The following is a 9232-nucleotide window of genomic DNA, read 5'->3' as shown; positions in this document are numbered from 1 at the left end:
ATTTAAAATGCATATAGAACTAAAAGAAGGAATTGAAAACATGATCAAGAAACAATATATTATTAACAAGAAACAGCACATTAAGAAAAAACAAAAAAAAATTTCTATGAGTGAACAAACACATAACTCTTAAAATTAAAAACTTGGAGGGGCTGAAGAGAATAGAACTAAAGAGAGAGTTAGTGAACTGGAAGACAGTTCTGAAGAAATTATTTATAATACTATCTAAAGGGAAAAATGAAAAATAGCATAGAAAAATTTAAAGAGACATGAAGATTGAAAGAGAAAGTATAGAAAATATGTAATCAGAGTTCCAGTAGTAAAGACTGGAGAAAATGGTAGAGGTTAATATTTTAAAAGATAATAAGAATTTTTCAGAATTGAGGGCAATCACACATTCTCAGATTTCAGAAACATAAATCCCAAAAAGAAAAGAAATCCATATCTATAAATAAAATTACAGAATGAAAGAGATAAATAAAATACATCAAAATCAATTAAAAATAGATTACCACCATGATAACAACAATTAGATTTACATCTGACTTCTTAACAGCAACACAGAAATCATAAGACAGTGGAATAATATTCTTTTTTTTTTTTAATTCTGAGGAAAAATAACTGTCTATAAACTGGAAAACCATCTTTTCAAAAATGAAGATGAAACAAAGACATTTTCAGACAAATTTGGAGTTTAACATCAACTCATCTTCACTAAAGGAATTTTGAAAGAATGTACTTTAAGAAAAAGAAACATGAATCTAGAAGGGAGCTACATATACAAGAGGTAATGATGAGCAAAGATATTGTTTCTAGCTCTGAAATGTTACGACTCTGTGAAATCCATCCATACCTAATCAGAAGAGACTGTTTTGGGATGAGATAGGACTGAGAAAGGGAAAATGAAAAGTTTCTTCTCCCCTAGGTTTAGCAGCAATGTTTCACCATAGTATACTTGCCACAAATCTTCTCTGTAGAATCCAATCTACCAGAAATGAAGAGAAACTGGGATTCATCGGGAAAAAATAACAACATTCCTCAACTACAACCATTACATTCCAGTAGATGCTCCCATCTCACCATGCACTTACAGATTAATTGTATACAATTAACAATATTCCCTCATGCATTTCCCCATCTGTTTCAAACTGGAATGTGAACCACAGAGATGTCTCTGAGTAATTTGAGCATTGGGCAGGTGCCTTCAGAATCATCAGAAACCATAAGTTTGAAAACAGCCTGCATTAATACTGAAGTGCCGAGGAGTTGTGGAAGAGCCTCAGAGGACCCTGCACCGAAACCACTGTTCACACCTCTTCAATGCTTTAACTGAATGCTTTACTAGTAAAAACAGATTCTTTAAGACATGGAAATGAAATATAGAGAATATGAAACACAGTATTATGTAAAGTATCAATCCAGGTTTGTCCACTCTTCATTGGAATGTGATATAAATATAGTCAAGGGTGAATGTTCAGCCAATTATCATACTGCCCAGTAAACCCTTATGTGACAGATTGTCTCTTAGCCAATTCGTGAGCAAATCCAGAAAATGGCTGACAGAGTTTTTTTAAAAAGGAGGCTTAGACCTATGAGCCTGTGGATTCTGGACCTAAATTTATTACAATTGGCTAGATATTCATATATAGGAGTGGATGCAAACACTTCTCCTCTCTTGACAGAAACCTGCCTTACCCCCCATTTCTACCCCACTCACATATTCCAGACTACCCCTGCCTAATTAGGAAGAGTTGCTTATATGATTGCACAGCAGCCTGGAATATTCATTGGACCACCTTAACTCGGGGGCATTGTCACTCCATATTATGTGGCCCACTCACTCTCCATTCCGCTGTCCTCTCCTCAATGCAGCTGGTGTATAAGTGGATGTAGATCTTGCCCTTCCTTTCTCACACACAACCAAGCATGAGGGTCATTCCCTTCAGCTTCTAACCATGAGCCAGGCCAGATACCAGTAAGATCCAAGTTTTGGACTTAAGCTTTAAGAAAGGTGAAGACCTCTTAGACTTTAAATCTAAACCATATGTTCTAACACAGCATTATGAGAGCTCTTCACTGGGCTTCTGTGCCGGTTTGAATGTACTGTGTCCCCCAAATGCCATTATCTTTGTGGTCTTGTGGGACAGACCTTTTGGTGCTGGTTAGATTTGCTTGGAATGTGCCCCACCCAGCTGTGGGTGGTGACTTTGGTGGGATACTCCCATGGAGGTGTGACCCCACCCATTCAGGGTGGGTCTTGATCAGTGGAGCCATATAAAACATGCTGACTCAAAGAGACTGAAGGGAGTGCAGCTGTGAGTGACGTTTTGAAGAAGAGCAAGCTTGCTAGAGAGGAATGTCCTGGGAGAAAGCCATTTTGAAACCAGAACTTTGGAGCAGATGCCAGCCACGCGCCTTCCCAGCTAACAGGTTTTCCGGATGCCATTTGCCATCCTCCAGTGAAGGTACCTGATTACTGATGTGTTACCTTGGACACTTTATGGCCTTAAGACTGTAACTGTATAGCCAAATAAACCCCCTTTTTATAAAAGCCAGTCCATCTCTGGTGTTTTGCATTCTGCAGCATTAGCAAACTAGGACAGCTTCTTAGGTACCTTTGCAAGCTAAAAGCTAAGGAATCCTTTGTTTCCCATTTGCTTACCATTCCTACGTATTTCTCTCCTGAGAGAAAATAATAATTGCTAACATTAAATGAGTGCGTAATACTTCCTAGGCACAGTTTAAGTGCTTAAAATATATTCCTTCTTTTTTTCCTCTTTTTTCTTTCTTTCTTTTTTTTTTTTTTTTTTTTACAAATTATAAAAGTAAGAAATAGGGATTAGGGTCAAGGTCACAGAGGTAGTAAACAGTGAACCTAGGCTTTGAACCCAGGCGCTCTGCTTTTACCCATTATATTGTACTCTTCTGTGGGGTTGAATTGGGTGGGTGGCAGGACAGGATCCTAACTGCAAATACAGCATTTAGTGCCAATACACCACGCGGAGACCATCCAGGGAAGTGTCCTGGGGCAACTTGCACACCCACCAGTAGGTTTCCTTTACTCGCAGCCATTTGCACAGTGTGTATCACTGGCTTCTGCCTTGGCTTCCTGTCTTACCCTCTATCCCATGATGTCTGCCAGATTCCACATCTTTAAACCAGATTGAACTACCCATATCCCACTTGACAGTCCACTAATGAAAACATACTAGGAGCACTCCAGTCTCCTCTGTGAAAATTTCTTGGAAACTTTACTTTGTTGTCATCCCTACTCCTATTTTCTATTCTGTTCCTGTTGTTCTTCAGCCTTGGATCTCTCTGTCTTGTTTCTCATTATCAGGTCTGCACCCCGCAAACTCTTGAATATGATGGCAGAATTTTGATTTTCTGGCTTGACCCTTGATTATTCCTAGGAATGTAGCTTGCACTCATCATCTGGCCCACCCTCCCCAGGCTATTTCTGGTAAAGACTCAGAGCTAACTGTGACTTCTGAGCTCTGAGTTTGCACACAGACATTGACTGGTTGGCTGAAGCCTGTCTTGTCCTCACAGAAGAGGAGAACTGGGTCTCTGAAAAGAATTACAACCTGTTTGTCAGGATCTTTGCCTCATTCTGACCAGCAGAAACTTGGCACCACTTCCCATACTCCCAGCTCCTGGCTAACATTATCCCTCTCAAAGATTAATCCCCTAAAACCACAATTCTCTCATCCTTTGTGATTCATAGACTCATCTACTTTCTATACTTCCATCGCTTTGCCTCACTCCCAGATTGGATCTCCTTTGATATTGAGCCTGGCCTAAATCTAGCTCCTTTCCATGGACTGCTAATTGGTCTCCTCAGGAATCAGCCCTATAGTTATATAAGTTTCTTTGGATTTAGTCCCATCAAGGTTTCCTCCCTTATTCCACTTATCTATGCCGCTGAGATCCAACGGTCCCTGTTCCTGAGCTGAACAATGTCTATGGATGGCTCAATGCAAAAGCTATCCTAAGCTTTACAAAACCATGGGGTGGGGAGTGTGTGTGTGTGCATGTGGCAGAGAGAGTTTCTTAAAATCCCAATAGCTTTTATTACATGTTCTATATTTTCAACTCTCAGAGGACTGGGTTAAGGGCAATTTTTACCTCTTAACAGTGCTTAGCATGGTATGAAGAAACAATTGGAAAATAGACAAATAGGTGTTTTTGTAGGATAGGTCTGGTCAGGACTCTCCTTGCTGTAAGTGGCTAGAAAGAATTCAAAGACTAGGAAGTCCAGAAATAGGATTAGCCTGGTGGCTCTGAAAGAGACAGTGACAAAAGATTCTCTTGCTCACTCTCTGTTAGTTCTTGGTTTTGGTGTCATTTTTCCTTGCTGTCTATAGGTGTCTTCTATCTGGCAAGAGGCAGAGTCATGGCCACAGACAAAATCAGCCATCCCAGTTTAATAAGCACAGGAGGAAATGAGGGCTCATTTCACTGAATCTCTGTATGAAATACAGAGAAGGAGCCTGTCCACCTGGGTATGAGGCCATTCCTAAGCCATCATTGTGGCAAGGGTCATGGGTACTAAGAAGGGCCAGGAAAGGATCATATGTATTCTTATGGCCAAAGGGATAGACTTGTAATTAGCAGCTCCTTCAGAAATGAATATACTGAGGGATAAGCAGTGGGCCAGAAAAGGGGATGCAAGTCAGACCAAAACGGCAGATGGTCACTACGGCAGGATGCTCTAGGATCAGTTGAGTGCATGTATGTATGTGTTTTAATTTCTCAATCCATTGTTTAGCACTGCATGGCTCCCTTCAGCTGAATGTCTGTCCCACTAAGCAGGGGAGCCCTAGCTTATTCCTTGTTTTGTAGTCTTATTTCTGAACCAGTGGCTCATCTCATATGAACCACATTCCACCTACTCTAGGTACTCCAAGTCCATTGCTCATTCTCCCTCTTTTGGGCTTGCTTTACTCTTCAGTCTTGATCTTCAGCACTTCAAACTTGCATCCTTTTCTGTCACAATTGAGGTGGCTCTGGATAACCTCCTGCTAATCTGACCGAGACCTGGAATCTCCCTTAACCCTCTGGAATCCCCTACCTCACTACCACCGTCTAAGGATGGCACACCATTGGGTTTACTCTGACTCATAGTTCCAGAAGGTCATAACCTCTGGTATTTCTTTACCTAGATATTTTTCCTGTTAAAGAATTGGAACCTCTATATTCACAGTTACACTTGGGAGAGACTTGAATGATGCCTAACATGTCATATTCTCTTTTTCCTCTTTCAACTCTCAGTTGTTTTAAACCAACTGCCCAGACACATAGCTTTTCCTTTTATGCTGGTTTAGCTGCTTATGATATCTTTAGCTTTGTGGTTCTACTAATGAGGAATCTAGCCCTTTGCTTTTTCTAGGCAATTAATAATGCAAGGCCTAATATCAAAGAAATTATTTTTCTCTTAGAAAAGAAAAAGGTTATCAGTTGCCAAACATATAGCTGTTTTTTCTGAAGTTAATTTTTGTTTCTTTTGATAGACACATTTTATAATTGTGACATCTTTCTTTCATCCACTTCTTTTTTTAAAAAAAAAAAAAACCCACTGACAAGTGTCTTTGGAATTCATGCGAGTACTGTCTTATCAGGCTGTATCTGTTAGCAAATGTGTGAAGATAAAGAGACAGAGGATACACGTAAGCTGGAGCTCCAATAATTCCTGCGGCTGAGAAGACCACTGCCCCTAGGTGGGCTCATTTGGCAGGTGCCGCCATATCTACCCTCAAGGGCCTGGCCTGTCTTCATTGATGCAAATGGGCCTTCAGGACAAAAGGACTTTAAATACATCCTATCACCAAGGCTGGCCTAGCCTTAGCCTAGGCCAAACCTGAAGCAGGCAAAGCTTATGTTGTAAAGTCAGACAGACTTGGTTTACCATTCCAGGTCTTTCACATTATAAAGGCATTTTTGTGTGATGATTAAGAGTTTCAGTTCTGCAGTTGGTAAAAGATGGGTTCACACCCTACTTCTGTGACTTACTAGCTTTATGACCATGGACAAATCACTTAAGAACCTCAAGTCTCAACTTCCTTGCCTGTAAAATGCTCATTAATTCATTTGTTCAACAAATACTAAGTGGATAGCATGTCCCAGGCTCTGTTTTAGGCTCAGGAGAAGCAGTAGTGAAGCAACAATCTCTGCCCTCTGGGAGTTCATTCTCTCACAGGAAGAGAAACAATATATAAAATAATTAATTAATTACATGGCATGTTAGAAGGTGAGAAGGACTATGGAGAAAAAGCAGGATGGCAGAAGAGAACTGCAGATTGGGAGAAGGATTGCAATTTTAAATAGGGTAGATCAGCTTAGGCCTCACCAAGAAGATGTTTATGAAAATATGAATGATGTAAGGGAGTAAGCCATGTAGATATATAAAGGTAAAGCACAGGAACAGAAACCAAGACCTGGGCACTAGAAATCTTCATTCCTACTAGTGTGTCTTTGCTTCTCGGCCCTCTGAGTAAAAGAGCTAGGAAATATGTGTCATGTATTTATAACATACTGTATGTTATATATAATATTTTGTATTTTGTACAACAAATATGTATTTGTAACATGTTACATTTTCTCATCTATCTCCCTATTATCATCTATTAATCATCTGTCAATCTGTTTATATATCTACCTGCCTTAATATCCATGATTTCATTCTAATACCTCATTCCAATCCAGCAGTATAGGGTATATTACTGTCTTACTCTTTCCATGATTGTAATTCCCTTCCACAAATAGTGAGAAAACTGATTTTCTTTTTACTCAGCATTTTTGCTCGTTTGAGTATGCCTAGAATATAAAGAAGTTAGTCTCAGAATCACACCCTACCAAGATACAGAAAGTTTCCATCACCTCTGAAAGTTCCCTCTTGTTCCTTCTCAGTTATCATAGGCAACCTCTGATCTCATTTTTTTCAAAATAGACTAATTTCCCCCCCCCCCCACACACACACAGACACATGGAGTCCCCCTCTCTCTCTCTCTTTCTGGCTTCTTTCGTTCACCATGATGTCTGTGAGATTCATATAGTATATACTTTTGGGGTAAGGCTTCTTTTATTGGGCTTAATGTTTTTGAGATTAATCCATGTTGCTACACAAATCACTAATTTGTTCAATTTTATTGCTGAATATTTCATGGTAAATATATATTGTATATGGTATAATGGGGTATTCCATATTTTATTGCTGTGTAGTATCTTTTTGTATCCTATTGTATACCATATTTTGTATACCATATTGTATACTACATTTTGTGAATCATCATTCTGTTGACAAAATACCTGGGCTGTTTCCATTTGGGGGCTATTATAAATGAAGATGCTGGGAACATTCTTATGTAAGTCTTTTGTGAACATGTTTTTATTTCTTGGGTAAATAGCAGGAGTGGAATTCCTGGGTCATAGGGTAGGTACATGCTTAGTTTTATAAAAAACTCTCAGAACTTTCTAAAAAATTATTTCGGCATTTTACAATCTTATTGAGCTTCACAATCTTTTCACCATTTTAAGGATATGCAATGCATATCTCATAGTGGATGTAGTTTACATTTTCTTAATGACTAATAATATTGAATATGTTTCTTTTGCTTATTGGCCATTCCCATATCTTCTTCAGTGAAATGTCTATTCAAGTCTTTTACATATTTTTATTTGTTTGCCCTTTAGTATAGGGTCTTTTATCAGCTATGTTTTTGCAAATATTTTCTCCTAATCTCTGGCTTGTCTACTAACTTGTTGATATTTCTTTATGATGAATGTTCTGGTTTGCCAATGCCGCCATTAAGCAAAATACCAGAAATGGACTGGCTTTTATAAAGAGGGTTTATTTGGTTATGCAGCTACAGTCTTAAGGCCATAAAGTGTCCAAGATATGGCATTAACAATCGGGTACCTTCATTGGAGGATGGCCAATGGCATCTGGAAATCCTCTGAAGGCATGTGGCTGGCATCTGCTCTGGAGTTCTGGTTTCAAAATAGTTTTCTCCCAGGATGTTCCTCTCTAGGCGGCAACTTCTCTCCAAAATGTCACTATCAATGTTCTTGGGGCGTTTGTCCTCCCTTAGCTTCTCTGGATCAAAAGTCTGCTTTCAAAGGCTGTCTCCAAAATGTCTCTGTAAACTGTAGCTCCTCTCTCAGCTCCTGTGCATTCTTCAAAGTGTCCCTCTTGGCTGTAGCAAGCTCACTCCTGTCTGAGCTTAAATAGTGCTTAGTAAACTAATCAAGGCCTGTGCCGAATGGGTAGGGCCACACCTCCATGGAAATTATCTAATCAGAGTCATCACCAACAGGTGGGTGGGTTGCATGTCCATGGAAACAATCAATGACTTAATCTAATCAACACTAATATATCTGCCCACACAAGATTGCATCAAAGATAATGGCATTTTGGGGGACACAATACCTTCAAACTGACACAATGAACAAAATCTCATTTATCATGTTTTCAAATTTATCTTTTTATTTTTTATAGCAATTACTTTATTTTTTCTAAGAAATATGTGATTAGCTATAGGTCAAAAATATATTCTCTTATGATTTCTTCTAAAACTTCATAGTTTTAGCCTTTATACTCCTCCTCAAATTGTTCTTTGTGTTTGATATGAGATAATGGTTGAGGCTCTTTTTTTTTTGGTTACAGGTCCATTTTTCTATCTTTATGCTGATATCCCATTGTGATGGTTAATTTTGCATGTCAACCTGGCTAAGTTATGATGTCTGGTTGTTTGATTAAACACTGGCCTAGTCCTTGTTTGGGGAGATATTTCATTGATGGAATTAGCACCTACCATCAGTTGACTTTGAGTAAAGGAGATTGTCCTCAATAATGTGGGTGGGTCCTATTCAATCCCTTGGAGGTCTTAAAGAGGGAGAACTGAGAGTTCCAGAGATTAGAAGGAATACTACCTGAAGACTATATTCTCTCCTGAACTTCTAGCCTAAGGAATTCAGACTCAAGACTTCACCATCACTGGAATTTCCAGCCTCTAGGCTGATCTATGGAATTTAGACTTGCCAATCCCCAAAATCATGTGAGCCAATTCATTATGATATATCTGTTTACATATATGCATAATATATACTCATATATATATGTACATGTACACACACACACACACATCCTGTTGGTTCTGTTTCTTTGGAAAAACCTGGTTGATTGTTGTCTTGATTATAAAGTGTATTGAGGTGAGAGAGTGTAAGTTCTTAA

The sequence above is a fragment of the Choloepus didactylus genome, chromosome 4 (genome assembly GCF_015220235.1).
Source record: "Choloepus didactylus isolate mChoDid1 chromosome 4, mChoDid1.pri, whole genome shotgun sequence".
In the NCBI taxonomy this organism is placed as follows: Eukaryota; Metazoa; Chordata; class Mammalia; order Pilosa; family Megalonychidae; genus Choloepus; species Choloepus didactylus.
The sequence above is the reverse complement of the archived record's forward strand: the minus strand, read 5'-3'. Positions refer to the sequence as shown.